The sequence below is a fragment of the Larus michahellis genome, chromosome 1 (assembly GCF_964199755.1).
Source record: "Larus michahellis chromosome 1, bLarMic1.1, whole genome shotgun sequence".
Classification (NCBI taxonomy): domain Eukaryota; kingdom Metazoa; phylum Chordata; class Aves; order Charadriiformes; family Laridae; genus Larus; species Larus michahellis.
Window position 1 is genome coordinate 107,742,643 of NC_133896.1, and position 17,088 is coordinate 107,759,730.

General features: G+C 43.3%; 1 protein-coding gene across 6 annotated transcripts in view; it reads right to left on the bottom strand.

Moving 5' to 3' along the window:
* Nucleotides 1-16,849, bottom strand: part of HTR1F (5-hydroxytryptamine receptor 1F) — a 116,875-nt gene extending 100,026 nt beyond the window's left edge. For 3 of the 6 annotated variants that reach the window (XM_074599070.1, XM_074599061.1, XM_074599080.1), the window contains exon 1: nucleotides 16,482-16,849. The gene's annotated coding sequence lies outside the window, so the exon portion shown is untranslated. The remainder of the gene's footprint in view (nucleotides 1-16,481) is intronic. The other 3 variants (XM_074599110.1, XM_074599101.1, XM_074599091.1) reach the window with 1 other exon arrangement.
* Nucleotides 16,850-17,088: the final 239 nt, after the last annotated feature.

Sequence of the window (17,088 nt, forward strand, 5' to 3'; positions counted from 1 at the left end):
ATCGCAGGAAGATCTGTCAATCTGAGCAATACACGCATGGCCCATCCTTGCAGAGTTCAAGTACCTCTTACTCTTCAATGCATTTCTCTTCCTAGTTCCTTGTTAAACGAGGGAATGCTCCTCACCTTGCCTTATGAGTCAGGAAAACAAGACACAGGGAGACCAAATAGTGAGACCAAGGTCACATGTTTTGTCAGAGGATGAAGTTAAATCCAAGCCTCTGCGCCGTGGGCCAGCAGCGACTCCAAGAGCCGTGCTGTGGGAAGGGGTAGCCTCGGGCTCCCCGCAGGGTGGAAAGCTCTCTCATGTGATCTGTGCCCTTCTTCCCTTCTCAGGCCAGCTCTGTGACTCCTGCTTCCACTGTTTCTGATTGTACTTTGGCATATCAGATGTCTGATATGGAATGGAACTGACCATTACGTCATCACTTTTGAAGTGACTTCTATGTGTATCCCAGGGCAAGAGTCAGTATTACAAATGTGCTTACAAAACGGCTTCCTACCCTCCCTTTCAGCACTCGTAAGCTATGTCCAGAAATACTCCAAAGTAGTTGCCAACAGCTTAGATTGTGATTCTGACTGCATAAAAGATAAGTAATTTCAAATTATGAAAATTAACTACTTACATAATGTGATTTATTCTGTTATAGTCTCTGTGAGTTTTTAATCGCGGTACCTTATCCCCAGCTAGTGCTCTGTTAAGGCTGAACTGACAGTATATTTTGTGGCTCATAAAGGTCTAGTGAGAGTGCTTGGGTTCTATCAGGGAAAAACAGGTAGATGATATAACAGATGTTCTATTTCAGTCTCTTGCCTGTAATTGTTCCATCTCTTTCTTGTCGTCTGTGTTTATTCAATTGCATTTTGATTTAGCAGCCTCTTTAAGATCATATTTAATATGTATATTTACATATTGAATACTACTCTTACTGGAATGCCTAGTTCAGACTTGCTGAACTTTTGCAATCCATTAATGTTTCCCCCAGCTCAGAAATGATTTTTCTGTTTCCCTGCTCCAGATAAGCAGGGAAGTACTATTCCAGCGTCCATCCCAACTCCTGCCTTCTTGATAAGGAAGAACCACCCTGCAGCCCACTCACAGATGCTGGCATGGAGCATGTTCTCCAGGGCAAGGAGACCGCTCATCATGTAGAGGAACCAGGCAGGGAAGGAAACTCCAGAACTAGCAGATCCCTCACAGCCCACATGAAGCTGGAGGTAGCAGCAGCTTTCATACCTCAGTTAGGTGGCAACTAACGTACCTCTCTAGGTGAACCTGCTCTGGCAGGGGGGTTGGACTAGATGATCTCCAGAGGTCCCTTCCAACCCCTATTGTTCTGTGATTCTGTGACTGTGTTAGTTTGGTTCCTCAGCATGGTGCAAGGAGGAGAGGCAGTTTCTCAGACAGCGTGGCCCAAACCTCCAAGACAAGCCTCCTGCCTTCAAAACTCCCTCCCAAGTCGTGCTGCAGTCAGCACCAAGCATAAAGGGGTGGTGGTGGCTTGTGCGTGTGCCTGAGAAAAGGCAAGTTAACAGTAGGACAGCCTGATCAAATAAGGGTTTGCTTTTATAATCACACAGTGCCACGGGCTGTGGTACAGCCGCCTTCTTATCACAGTGGAGAATCTGAAAAGCAAACACTGCACGAGGAATATTTTTATCTTTTTAATTTGTTTGTTCATATATTTCCTTGATTCTGGTAGGGACCCTTCTTCTACCTCTCATTGGCTCCTCCAATCACATATACAAAACAGGGTAAAAAACAGACAAGCACTTGCACACACATGAAAAACTGGGTCTGGACACTGAGTACTTAGAAATAACCTGGAATCTAAATTGCAAACAAACAAAAAGCATCAGAGTAGCTAGTTGGATAACCTTTAGAAGGCAGAAACATCGTCTGAATTACCTCTTTAGTTCCTTGCTTTAGCACATTATCATCACTTTGATCTAAATTGAATTGACTCTAAGCCAGTTTATTGCAGTGTATGAGCTGCTCCCCTGTAGATGCTGGAGATGAGGCTCTTGCCTGAAAGCCAAGTGTGACGCTGCTCACTCTTAAAGGCACCGAATGAGAGGTGAGAACAGTTTCTTGTAGTTCCCTCCACTACAGAGCCAGAAGAAAAATCTGATTCTCACTTTTAGGTTAGGTTTTAGAAGGAGGTAAAAATGCAAAGAAAGGAAGAAAGGTATTTTTCTCCCCTTCTTTCCGCCCGCCCCCCCCCAATCAAAACTTCCTTCTCTTCCCTGGCTGGGAGGTAGCTGTGAGCTGAGAAGGACAGTTCTGCCCACAGGGTCTCTCCACACTTCCAGGATATTTCTTTATTGCAGCTCGGCTGTTTTGGAGCTGGCAGGAAGAGGAGAGTCTGAAGAAAGGAGACAGGGTGCCAAAGTCTTCCTTACCCAAAGCAAGAACTTGATCCTTACTCTCATTGATTCCTACAACTCTTTAAAGGGCAGTGCATCCAGCGATAGCACTTGCTTGAGAGGTGTTGGTCCAGAAGATTTGTAACAGGGAACATGAGGAGTGTGATCTGTTCTCATTACCACAGAAAGAAGCTTTCTGCTTCAGTCAGGATGAACAAGTCTCTTTCTTCCTGTCTTCCTCAATTACTTCACCAATTTATTAAAACCTATATTTTTATATTCTTAATATCCCTGCAATGCTTTGAGTTCTTAGGTCAGTGACTTGTACCTACAGCTGTACAAGACCAAACCTCTTTTATATAAATGGCTTCATTTTCAGGCTGCACATGTAGTTTTATCATTCTTCAAATAATCTACACTTCTCTAGATTAAACGAATGAGTTTCCAGAAGGTAAATGCATTTGGGCTCAACAGACAAAGCTTTATGTCAGGTCACTGCCAAAGAAGTCTACACAATATTGTCTCAATAAATATGAGAAAGTAAAAATCAGTTAGTCACAGACATACTACACCTTAGATATGCAGGAAAGGCATCACAAAATTACAACATTGGAAAAGTATTTCTCTCAATAACAGTTAAGGAAACTTTAAAAGAGTTGTCCGCACCTAGAATAAGTATTGCTTTTATATATAAAAAAAAAAAAAAAAAACCAAAAACCAAAAAAAAACCCCAAAAAGGCAGTAAAAAGGTCAGAATTGCATTTTTAAGCGAAGTAAATTCTGATGAATTAAATCAGCTCCTGATGCTTACAGTGCTGCTCCTTCCTGCCTAAATGGTGCCTTGTCCTACATTTATTTTCAACACGTCTCACTGTCAGTCTGCCTTTTAACTTCAATGCAACAGCACAGAGCCTGCCGCGATTCCTGTGACACTTCCACCAAGGTGCCTCACAGGTTTATGAAAGAAGTAAAAATATATTTACTTTCCCCTCTCTTTCTTTCTTGGTTGTAGACCTCTCTGATACACACTGGAAGTCAGATTTCAGTAGACAGATGCATCCAGGCCAGAAAAATACCATTTGCTTTCTCATCTTTCTGCATCTTAAGTCCCTTTTAATCCCAAATTTTGCCAGATAAATTTCGTACAAAGCTCTTCCTTGTGAATTTTCTGATGGAGACAGAGACGAGCAATTTCTAAACCACTGGATGAAGTTCCCTTTGACTGTTACAAGCTGATATTCATGCTGCACCAGTCCTGGTAACTGTGCAGATGGTCACCAGTTAGGCTCACCACACACCTGAGAAGTCAGTTGGCATTATTGCTATATCACTTAGAAAGATGAGAGGCAAACTCCCTGACCTCACGTATCATCCCTGGCTTTGTCCATAGGCAGGGATCTGCCTCTTGCTCTGAATCAATAAAATGAACATTCAGTAAAAAACAGGCGATACTAGAGTACTGGAGACCACATGGGTGCTTTAAGGAAGAGAATCATCTCTGTGTGTCTGTAGCAGAAATCATTTGCCAAAGAGAATCAGGACTCATGCTCCTCTTTCTCCGTCCTTGCCTCAGGATATGTCCAAATACAGCAGATACAGACCATTATTGCAAGTGATTTAGATGCAACACAGTGTATCTAGTGCTTCTAGTGTATTGTTTCCCGCTCTGGTTTTCATGTGTTGCACCAGGTAGCCTTCACAAACGTCTCTTGAGAAAGACTAACTGAATGGGATTTTCTGCAAATAGGTATTGAAAAGGAAAGAGGAGTTTGCCAAAAAAATCCCATTCCTTTCTTCATTTGGATGTAAATAAAAAAAACAAACGTGGAGTGCTGCATCCCTTGAATTTCTTTTTATTCACTTTTATTCCAGCAGAGGTCAGCTCTGTCAGTGTTGGTGAAGGGTAAATAGTTCAAAGTGTGGGCACCTGCACACCTAGCAACACAAAGTGCTGGTTTCTTCTTCCTCTCCCTTCACAGCTACTAACCAAAACACATCTCGGCCCTCTTACATGGAGAAAAAGGTGCTTTGAACCAGGTCATCCGTACCTTCAGGAGTTCCCTAACAGGCTGCTTAGAGAGCCATTCTTGCTGCTGTTGAGTGGCTCCAAGCCTGTTTGAGAACAGCCTGTAATGAGCAGGAGAGCCAGAGAGCGTGGTCCGTCACGAGGTTAAGAGTACTGCAAAGTGGAAAACCCCTGAAGAGCAAGAAATTGTGTCTAGAACGTGCTTTCTAATTACTAACTATTAGGGAAACCAAAATACTGCTATCTTGTTGCAACTGTCTTCCTTTACTGCTGTATCAAAACTGTTAAAAAAATGAAGGTCTCTGCGCTCAATGTTTTGTCAAAGTTTGTTCTGGCAAAACTATTTAGGTGTATTCACAAATAATTTTACTGCTTTAAATTGCATCATTCCAGTGGTTTTGTGGTTCACCACGACTTTTATTTCCCCAGTTGCATCAGTTACAGTTGTTCCTCAACTTTAGTTCTTCAGAACACAAGACAAGAAACAGTTTGATGCTGAAGGCAGAATGTGTTTTCAAAACTATGTAGTTCTGCTCTCTGGCTCAGTGTCCCTCAGTTAACGTTTTTATTTTCCAGTTTTTAACTGTCAATGTGCATTTCACATTTTGCACCTAAACAAAATTTTCTTACCTCGTCACTGGAGTTTGAGGGCTACTTTTGTACTCCTCCCACTTTTCTTTCCTCTCCTCCTCTTTGGTTTCACAACCCAGCCTTTTCCTTATGCGTTCTCCTCTTTTCCCACCAGTACCCGTGAAGGAAAGAGTGTTTAAATATTCAGAAGTACTGTTCATGGCAGAATGCTGTATTATATAGCCCTGAAAATATGCAAGATGCATTTATCCTCTTTTCTTTTTAAATATTAAGTTATTGCTACATTCAGAATTTTTGCTAGTTGTCATTAATGATTGACGTGCTTTACAGACCTTTGAAGTCAGAAATTAATGACTGCTTTTCTGGAATTAAACATCATGCTTTAGACAGAAATCTTTCATGTAACCAGTGATGTGAACCATTGAGACAGCAGCTGCTTATGAAGGATAGCGTCTAAAACCCACAAAGAATCTCACTGTAAACCTGGGATGAAACAAGGAAAGCCAAGGCCGCCTTGGAATTAAACCTGGCCAGGGATGTCAAGCTCAACAGAAGGGGCTTCTACAAGTATATTGGAAGCACAAGGAAGACCAGAGAAGTTGTGGGCCCACTGTTGAATGAAACAGGAGCTATGGTGACGGAGGATGCAGAGAAGGCGGAGATACTGAATGCCTTCTTTGCTTCGGTCTTTACGGCTCGGCCCAGCCCTCAGGAGTCCCAGGCATTGGGGAAAGTAATGGAGAAAGAAGACTACTTCCCTTGGGTTGAGGAGGATCGAGTGAGGGATCAATTAGATCAATTGGATATTCATGAGTCCATGGGCCCTGATGGGATGCACCCGAGAGTGCTCAGGGAGCTGGTGGAAGTCATTGCTGGGCCGCTCTCCATCATCTTTGAAAGGTCCTGGAGGACAGGCGAGGTGCCTGAGGATTGGAGGAAAGCCAATGTCACTCCAGCCTTCAAAAAGGGCAAGAAGGAGGAGCCGGGGAACTACAAGCCAGTCAGCCTCACCTCCATCCCTGGAAAGATGATGGAACAGCTCATTCTGGGCATCATCTCAAGGCACGTGGAGGAAAGGAAAGCTATCAGAAGTACTCAACATGGACTTACCAAGGGGAAGTCATGCCTGACTAATCCGATAGCCTTCTATGATGGCATGACTGGATGGATAGATGAGGGGAGGGCGGTAGATGTGGTCTACCTTGACTTAAGCAATGCGTTTGACACGGTCTCCCACGGCATCCTCATAGGGAAGCTTCGGAAGAGTGGGCTTGATGAATGCACAGTAAGGTGGATAGATAACTGGTTGAAAGACAGAGCTCAGAGGGTTGTGATTAGGGGCACAGAGTCTAGTTGGAGGTCAGTGACGAGTGGTGTTCCCCAGGGGTCAGTACTGGGTCCAGTCCTCTTCAATATATTCATCAATGACCTGGACAAGGGGATGGAGTGCACCCTCAGCAAGTTTGCCGATGACACAAAGCTGGGGGTGGCGGCTGACACACCGGAAGGCTGTGCCTCCATACAGAGAGACCTGGACAGGCTAGAGAGTTGGACAAAGAGGAACCTTATGAAATTCAATAAGGGCAAGTGTAGGGTGCTGCACCTGGGGAGGAATAACACCATGCACCAGTACAGGTTGGGGGCTGACCTGATGGAGAGCAGCTCAGCTGAAAGAGACCTGGGAGTCCTGGTGGACAACAGGATGACCATGAGCCAGCAATGTGCCCTCGTGGCCAAAAAGGCCAATGGCATCTTGGGGTGCATCAAGAGGAGTGTGGCCAGCAGGTCGAGGGAGGTCATCCTCCCCCTCTACTCTGCCTTGGTGAGGCCGCACCTGGAGTACTGTGCCCAGTTCTGGGCTCCCCAGATCAAGAGGGACAGGGAACTGCTGGAGAGGGTGCAGCAGATGGCTACCAAGATGATTAGGGGACTGGAACACCTCTCTTATGAAGAAAGACTGAGGGATTTGGGTCTCTTCAGTCTGGAAAAAAGATGGCTGAGGGGGGACCTTATCAACACTTATAAATACTTAAAGGGTGGGTGTCAGGAGGATGGGGACAGGCTCTTTTCAGTGGTGCCCAGCAACAGGACAAGAGGTAATGGGCACAAACTTGAGCATAGGAAGTTCCACCTAAACATGAGGAGGAACTTCTTTACCCTGAGGGTGGCAGAGCACTGGCACAGGCTGCCCAGAGAGGTGGTGGAGTCTCCGTCTCTGGAGACATTCAAAACCCGCCTGGACGCGTTCCTGTGCAACCTGCTCTAGGTGACCCTGCTCTGGCAGGGGGTTGGACTAGATGATCTCCAGAGGTCCCTTCCAACCCTATGATTCTATGAAACCTAATGTCTGTTTTTTCTCATTCGTATTTTTCACACTTTTGTGGTGTCTTTTGAATTTAGCTTTTTAATATTAAAAAACAGGTGAGCTTTCAGTCAAGCTATGTGCCCCTTTTCTTTCTTCTATTAGAGAGATTTAGTAGTTTGAAATTACTAAATTGGTCAGCTCTTTTCTTACATATAGCTATATATACCAGGAGACGAGTAGCATTAGCTTAACAAACTACCAGGAGAGCCAATAAATAGTTTCAGGATAAGATCAAGCATGGGGTTAATGAGCAGCAGACTTGACTTGTTACCTGAGAATTGAGAGAAGACACATAACCACGCTAGAAAGAGGTAATTAAGGTGTACCATCATGGTGAACTTGCACTCCATGTGTGGTTGCATTGGCCCAGCTGCAGCCTTTTGGTGTGTCAGATGAATGTTAACAAAGGCAAGTAAAGTCATTCTCCATTTTAGCGCTTGTTTCTCCTGATAGCATTATCTGTTATAGGTAAAGCAGCTACAGATGACAGCTTAATAGGTCATCTTAAAAACAAGATATACACCCGGAGCTGTTGCCACTGATTAAAGATCGCATAACTAAATGCAGATGACACGCTTGGCTTTTAGGTGGCTACAGTGTATTGAGAATTCCAGTGTGAGTACCAAATCATGTAACCATATCATGTATACGCAGCTCCGACTGTTGTTTGCCAGAGACTGTGCAACTGCTTCACCAAAAAGCAAGTAATTTTCTAGAAAACTGTCAGCGTTTGGAAAGCTCCTGTTCTTTGCTGTCACTTGGGAATCTGTATAGCCCACCACTTACAGGTACTTGCTGCCAGCACACACAGTCATGAGCAGGCTCCACACTGAAGCCCTCTTTACTTGTCTTTCTTTAGTAGCTGTATCCAAATATAGGTCTTTTCTAGGTCACACTTGTCTTTGGAGATAGTTCAAAGCACCACCGACTGTTGTGTCAAAAATTAATGGAGGCATCCTAGGCTGCTCGTCTTGCTGCTTGATTTTGTCATCTGTCTAGCAGTAACTGGCTTGCCCTGGACTGAAGAGAGCTTTGTCTGCTTTCCCCAAAGAGAAAAATTAGTGTCACTAAGCTATTGTCAAAATCTGAAAAGCAAACAAAAAATTTAAGCCTGAACCAAGTATATCTTAAACAAATAGAAAAGATGCTTGTATTGCTGAGAGATCCCTGCTCCCTAGACTAAGCGTGGCTGGTGCCCACAATATTCACGTTAACTCCACTATTGTGCCCCCACTGCATGGTACCTAACACAGGTCCCTGTGGCTGAAAGAAATTATTATTATTTTTTTGAGAGGCTTTATGGTTCAAAATACCTAAATTGGTGTGAGGGCTGACCCAGCGGAATGGTATCTTGATAGCATAATACCAAGGGGGAGATAGATTTCATGTCCTTGGACAGGGCACGGGGGCTTGTAGGCCCTTAAGGGCAGAAAGTCTGATGGAAAATACTGTGTAGGACAGAAAGATGCCAATCTGTGTATAGTCTAAACTGTTAAGCTTATTTGAAATGGCCTCCTCAGCACATCACCTCCAAATCCACACCTGGCTTTTATCTTGCACGAAACTGGTTGGTTTGCTCTGTAACAGAGTCCAAACAAACTAACACTGATGCAGTTTGGATGATTAGGAGACAGGGACTTAACAGCAGAAATGACGGTGTACACATACCCACGGATCCTCATTATTAATAGAAAATAGTTGTTTATTCTAGATATAAACAGCCGTAAGTATTAATTAAAAACCAACGAACAAGCAAAAAAACTTCCAAACCTCACAACCACCCAAGACTTTTGGTCTAGATGAAAAGAAACACACATTTTGTCTTTTCCAAAACAGCAGGGGCCTTTTTTGCCACTGGCAACTGTCAGTCTTCAGGTAATTTCATAATAAGACCTGCAGTACAGTCCTTGAGAAGACTGAGGGTTGGCTGGAAGAAAAAAATTAAAAGCCTTCAATAGAAGGCAGAGTGAAAGTGAGCTTAATTTATAACCCTAATGTAAAAATTCTTTGTGCAGAAGAGATGGTAATGATGCCATTATGTTGGGCAAGCCCAATATAGAAGATTGTTTATGTAGATACAAGCGTTAGAGAGGACAGAACGGAAGTCATTTCCCTAGGAAAGAAATCAACAGCCTCGAATGCATCTTTCACAGAGACCAAAATGCTTTTAGACTTCTAAAGTTGACTTTCCTGTTTTCTTAAGCGTATAATTATATTATTTGCTTATTGTGTCCGGTACATTTGGATTTTTTTCTATGTCATTAAATAACGTCAATGTCACCTTTTTTTTTCTCCTGGCAGCCCCTGGCCCTGGTTTGTCCCCTCACTGTGCTGGGGCTGTCAGTGGGTCCCATTACCAGCACTTGGCTCTGCCTGCCTGCACTTGCCTGTAGCCCTTCGGTGAGGCACTGCCCGTGCTGGGGTCACCTCGGCTCCCAGCACGTTCCCCCTTGAAGAACAGCCCTGCTGTCCCCGTTCCCTGCATGCCCAGCGTCAGGATGTGGATGGCCACGTAGCAGTTTTTGAAAAAGGATCCGCCGGTTACATCATCTGAACATGAATCAGCTCTGTGACATTGCTGACATATATTGGGATGTATATCTCTGCCCGGTCAGTCATTTCCGCTGTTATATTTGCACTCTTGGTTGTTCCTGCCCAAGAGTATCCTTGATACTTGTTCTATTGAGCTACACTTCTTAAAACAAGTTTAAGTCCTCGCTCAATTGTTCAACCCGTTTGCATTCCTCCTCAACCTTGTACCACCAAGTGCACAAGTTACTCCCTCAGCTAAGCTGTTAATGAATAATTAAATACTAATTATTATTAAACTGTTAGTTAAAATATTACATGATACCCAGGAGAATCTCCTGGACAATGACAAGTGGTGCAACCCTTTCAACTTGACAGCAACCGTTACAATGAGTTATTAAGACCTATTTTCTGAGTAAATTTTTTCAGACAGTGGTGCACACCCCTCCTAGTATTTTCACCCAAACCACAGTTATTGCTTTGTGTCTGTGGCAAAGTTAGAAGCTTGCCCTGCAGTTACTAGGATTTATTATAACCCCAGTTGGAAGAAAATACTATGATAACTGACTGGGCTGCATCTGTAAACAATACGGATGTGGTCCAAACTTGCCTACATCCTCTAGTGGTTGAGATACCAATAAACCACAGCCTGAAATTTCTCCCAAAGATCATCTTTTGATAATAGACCTCCCTGTTTCAATTGTCTCGGTTTCAGAGCATGCCCTTCACATCAGTGACTCAGTGAACCACAGTCATCGCAGTGAGTAAGGAAACTTGTACTCCATGGGCTCCATCACCGCCTACTACAGTGGTTTGTCCAAGCCATGCTGATCTCTTATAATCTAGCACAAAGCTAAGGATAAGAGAATGAGTACTGATAGCTACTCTTTTTCCATATGGAACTTCATAGATAATCTTAGGTTTGGCACAAATAAACTGAATAGCTTTAACGGTATCAAATCAATGGTGTTCATGATAAGTAAAAAGACAGGAAAACGCTCCTTTTCTCCCAGAGGAAGGATCACTTTTCTTCAGCAAAAGATCCAATTATGACCCAAATCTATGCATCTAGAGGCTAACAAATGTGGTTATGATACAAAGAAATCATCTGCACTTACAACTGGAAAATGCTTGGTTTTCATATATTGCAGCAGCCCTACAGTAAGGGTTATGCACACTGCCTTCTGGGCTTGGGCGAAAACAACAGCCACGATGATTACTGCTACCCACACAGAAAGGTTTTCAGTCAGGGCAGTGTCAGTTCTTTCATGCGAGTGCAATCAGTAACAATCCAGGAATTCGAAAGACCGGGAAATTCAGACACTTGGGGATGAGGAGATCGTGGTCTGACTAAAACACAGCTGCTGTACGGTAAGAAAGATGGTGAGACTGGGATAAAGGGGCGGGGGGGGGAGAAGATGCACTGCAATGCTGAAGTCACGCTGTGCTGCTGACCTTAGGAGTGATTCACGGAGCACCGTGTCCTCTGTCAGAAGTAGGAAGCAATAAGCAGAGAACATTTGGCATTCCTGTCCATGAAAAGACCCAAGCCAACTGTTCTGCGCTCCTCATTCAGCTGCTGTAGGAACCAACTACGGACAGCTCTAGGAAGGAAGTGTTATTATGGGGAAAAGGAATGAAACTTGATTAAAATAAACTTTTATTCCCACTACTGTGAAACAGGGGGAAGAAGAATCTGACTGTTGTCTGTTTGCCCATAATTGTTATTGCAGACATGACTACACAGGTACAGTAATTAAATGCTCATAAATTCTATTTTGAAGGTTAAAAGTTTCTAAAATTGTCATATTTTGATTGCGACTTATAGCAGCAGAGTTCAGAAGTTCTTAAGTCAGGAGAAGCTGTCAAATGCAACCACACTTCAATAGGTACAAAGTACCCTTTGGAGGAATTCCTTGTTTTGCATTATTGTAAGACATCCATCAGATTCTAATCACCTCTCATTACTGCAGAAGCAGCAGCTTTTCTGGGTTAGGTAAGCCCATTCCAGTCCTTCTCACCCACTCTGTCCAAAATTTGCATAATGGATCTGACCTTTCTGTGATTTTCCTAGTTTTCGTTTCTGCTCTCCTTTCCTCTTTCTCCAGCAGGTCACATTCCAAATGTTCCTTCAGAATTCATTGCAACTTTTTGTTCATTCATGTGGGTTTTATATTTGGCCTCCATGAAATTGGTGTGCATGTTTGTGTACATACACATATAGGCAGTACATACACTAGATCAGCTTAGCCTCTCTTTGCACCTCAGAGCGATGGTCCTGCTAATAAGCTCTCTATGCAAACCAGTATTCCCTGTGGCAGAGAATGACTTTTTAACTGTTTAGCACATAAAGCGTAACTACTGCTGGGTTTGCACATGGGCTGTGTAAGTTTCTAATTCTTTTTTGGATGTTTTTGCCATCAAACCCTTATATTTTCCAACATGAACGAAAACTCTGTTAAGTCAAAGCCTGAAAAAGTAACACTGCCATTTAACATAGTGGCGTAATCGTTTCTTAGAAAATGCAATGCATAAGGCCTAAGATGGTGATGGAGCATTTCTAGGGAAAAGGAATAATAAAATTGAATTTAGGTGGCCATTTTTTCACTTTGATAAGCCCTATCTTCAATTCTGGGCCTCTTGCCACTCAAGCCAAAACTTTCAAAATTCAACTTTCATTTTGACCAGAAGAAACAATGTTTAAACATATTCAATTAGGCTACTTGCTTGTATGCTGATGTAGTTTTTCAAAGGACAATATCACAACTAGTGCTTTATAGAAATCCTCTAATTTTTTTGATGAAGCCAGTGATGTGGGAGCCCTTAGATTGGGCTGGGGTGCTGAGCTGCTGATGCTTCATGGCAGAACCATCCGTGTTTGCTATTTAGAACTAGCTACCTAACCTTTACTCTTGGGCTTTCTGACCCTTTCCTGCAGAAAACCTGCAAATGCATACACAGAGATGCACAGCTGTAGTTGAACCCCATTTCCTAATTCTACCATTCCAAGTAAGCTACTGTAATTACCGTGTTATACACTCCTACTATAGGAAAGGGGAACTCAGAAGTGTGTAGTCAGTTCTTAGGATGTCTAGCTCTGCATAGTTTACTGTACTCTGACGTGCTTTTCTTCCTCCAGGAACTGCAGGAGAACAGGAGACATGGAGAGAGTGTGAAGGAAATGACCTTCTCTTGCTCCATCACTAATTTGTGAGATGAACCATCCTGAAAGTAACGCTTGAAATTAAGTATATGTAATACACATCCCCAGCACTTTCTGATGTGTGCCCTGGTCTTAATTAGAATGTGAAGGGTGTATACTGAAGGACTTCTTGTCCACCAGGAGCAGCTGCCTTGTGCAACTTTCACACCATGGACACCAAAGGTCAACTGAAAATCTACTTTGTTTTGTTCTTGCATTGAAACTTCTCCAACTTTATTAGAATTAGAAACATAATGTAGTAGTAGAGGGCAACATTATGTCCGGTATATATAATTAGTTTGCAAAAAAGTATAACGAGGGGAAGCATTTTTGACAGAATCACTTCTTCACGCAATAGTTGCGGAATAATGGGTCACATCGACTGATCCTTCCTGCTAAATTCTACGACAAAGTAAATGAGCATTTGTGTAAAAATGCCATAACAGTTGAAGCTTGAATTAGAGAGTCTGTAACCTTTGTTTGTGATCATAAATTGCAGAGAAACCCTGCAGGCAAGAATGTAACATTTAAAAAAGCCAAGAGGTACAACCCACTAAATACTGAAAATACATTATATTGTGTACCTACTGTTAATCACCTAAAATCCTATAGTACAAATTGCCTCCATCAGTTTCTAAAGTTATCTCACAGGTAAAATGGACACCCACAGGTAGAGATTAGTCATTTAAAAGACAAAGGTATAAGAACTGATTTCAAATACTAAAGCTGTCTTGAAGTAAATTTCCCTTTCATTTTGAAGCTATGCGTATTTTTTGCCTTGTTTCTGGATGAAGGGCTAATACTAGGGGCAATCCACTGAATCTGGCAGCATGTTAGGCTTTTTCCAATTAATAACTTAAAGAATACTGGGGCAAATAGATGTTACTCTTTCAGATCCAATACCTACTGTTGTAACTTCTAACAGACGGGCATCGCTAAGTTATAAAAGAAACCTGAATTTTAATCACTTATGTCCTCTTGAACACTAAAGTAGTGGTATGTCATCCTCAGGTGTGGAATTGGCACAAAATGCCATGGGCACCTGAGAGATGGCATGTGCAGCACGAGCCCTTTTTTGTCTGTAACCCCAGCTCAAGGGGAATTTTAGTATTGAGAAGGCAGATTCTACAAGCAGTGAGTGCCTCCTGCCTGAGTGTATTCTGTTAGCCCTTTCATTTGCTGCCTGGATTAAAAAAAAAATGGGTAATTTGGAGCTCGCAGGGGGGAAGGAAGGAAAGGAGGAGGAGGAATTATGCAAGGAAACTTGCTTATTTGTAGGTTTCACTGAAGGAAGTGAGAGCTGGAGAGTCCGAAACTTCTGGGACAAATAAAAAACAACAGAGGCTTGATTCTTAGGAGAGCAGAATTTCTGATTTACCTAAAACTCTATTTCAGTTATTGTATGAAGATTTCACAATGGCTTGGAGCTGATTATCTGTTTTTTTCCTCCATTGACACTCCGAGCACTTCAGTCTCCCCAGACAAAATGAAGAAACTTTCAGAGATTTATGATAGGCTTGGCAGAAATCACAGCAAAGAAAGAAGGCACTATCATCATGCCTGTGAGTGGTAATTGCAAAGGGGCAGAGGTACCAAGAGGAGTATGCTGACTGTACCTTAAAACAACCTGATGCAAAGGTCACAGCTGAACTTTTTGCAGTGTTCAAGCTCTTCCCCAGAGTTGCTAATGGTTTGAGCAGTGCTGCTAACCAGTCACTTAACCACTCATGTCCTATCTGCAGGAGAAACAAGGCCCCCTACTTCCATATTCCCCTTTAATGCAGCACTGGAGAAAGTTAGTGTGCAGTGTCAGCACACAGTAGTTTGTATGTTTGTGAACAAAGATTATTTTTAGTCCCTAAGCAAAATATTTGTCTCTTGGGTCAACAGATCTTAATATTTAGCAGACTAGAAATAAATAATGAATGCATATTCTACCCCACTTTCAACACTAACAAGATAAATGGTGGATGAACATAAGATTTTGGAAGGTGAATTCAAATAGAGATGTAAGCACAGCAAGCAGCAGTTTAGAGCAGAAGGCGCTTTGAAGGACACGTGGGGTCCCATCTCTCTTTGACTACTGAGACCAGCCTCCAAGTTAAGGTCCCTAAAATATGTGCCCAGAAGTAAATGTTGTCAATGTCTTCTCTTTTTCCCTTTCCCCAGCATTGTTTGTAGTCCTCTGCGGCTCAAAACCTGGAATCACAAGTCCTGTGCTTGGCTGTTCTCAGGCTGGTTTTATGTGCCTGTACAGGTGTATATGCACACGTACGTACAGGTAGGTAAGATCAACACATGAATGACTTCTCAGAAAAGAAAGAAACAAAATCAATTAAGAGCTGCAGACTCTACACTAAGTTTTTCCTGAGTTAAATTTGGAAGTTTAGCTCACGTTTTACAGCAGAGTTCAGGTCAGTCGTTTTTACCAACTATGCAACTGATACTCTTATTTTCGCTTATTTTATGAGAATCAGGCAGTCTTTTCTCCATATATACAGTAATTATTATTTTTTTTAACTGACCTCTCATTTTTATTTTCCTCATGTAAGTGTCTGCTAGGTTAATACTCTAAGAAGAGCAGCTCGTAGTAGAGCACATAAATGTCTATGAAATTATAATATCTAACAAAGCAAAGGCATATAATCTCCTAAAGTCAGTTTTCATAACGTGCAGAAAGCCTGGGGTTGCCCAGTCTCATAAAGCATCCAGCTAATACACTGACTGTATAAAATTAATAACCTCTCAAACAAAAGCCTACTGGATTAATAAGCTATATAAATTGTACAAACTGTAAAAACTGCACCGTGTTTCATCACTGGTTCATCACTTAAATGGAAACTAAGTAATTACAGGGCTGAGAAATACTGCTTGATTTGGTTTGGTTGACCTTGTATTGGCAGGATCTACAAGTTGAATTAGGATGAAAACAGAAGACAGTTCACTTGTTAACATCATAAACTAAAGAGATTCAAAGCCTACCTGGATTTCCAGGTGTGAGTACCAGCATACAAAAATCAATCAGCATACAGGATTGCACGTGTGTAGCATACACAAATCTATGCTGAATTAGATAGCATCGGCAAAAATTAAACTAAGGAAAAGCAAACTCAAAGAGATGCTGCCACATGAAATCTCATCTACATTCAGGTTAATAAAACAAGTAAACATATTTGCAAGGCTGGTATGAACTAGGAAGGTTTTTATTCCTCGGTCCAACTTTAGGATAAAGCAGAAAGAGTCCTGCTCTGTTCAAAACCCCGGCATTTCAAGTTCTCCGGCAGCACAAGAGAAGCTAATTAACTAAAACCAAAGGATGACAAAATGAAGCCAGATAAGCCATAAATATCTACACATATAAGCACACAGCAAGCAATATAATGAAAAGTTAGCTAGATTTACCGTTTTAATTATCCAAGTAGGTGGTTTGTTTGGGTTTGGTTTTTGGTGTTGGTGTTGCTGGTTTTTTTGGTTTTTTTTTTTTTTTTTTTTTGGAAACGTCGGGAGCTGTTTTCAGGAGGGTTCGTCCACACGCATCCGCACCGCGGCAGGCGCCGGCTCCGGAGCGCGGAGAGCAAAGCGCTTCCCTCCGCGGCCGCCTCTCCCCCCGCCAGGAGCGAGAGAGAAGCAAAACACGACGAGGGGAGGGAAGGAGAAGGAGGCGCCGGCCGGGCAAACTCCGCCGCCCCGATACCTCCTCAGCCCGGAGGGCTACGGTGGAGGCGGCTCCGCTCCCCACCGCCGCCTCGCAACTTACGCGCGTCGCGGGAGCCGCCGGGGCGGGGCGGGGCGGGGCGGGGAGGGGAGGGGAGGGGAGGGGAGGGGAGGGGAGGGGAGGGGAGGGGCGGCCGCCGCCGGGGGAGGGCGCCGGGATGCGGCGCGGCGATGCTCGGCCCCGCCATGCTCCACCCGCGCTGCCCGCCGCTCCCGGGGATGCGTCCCCCCAGCTGCCCTGCGATGTGCCACGGGGAGGGATGTGTGTGTGTGTCCCCTGCGTCCCCCCCGCCTG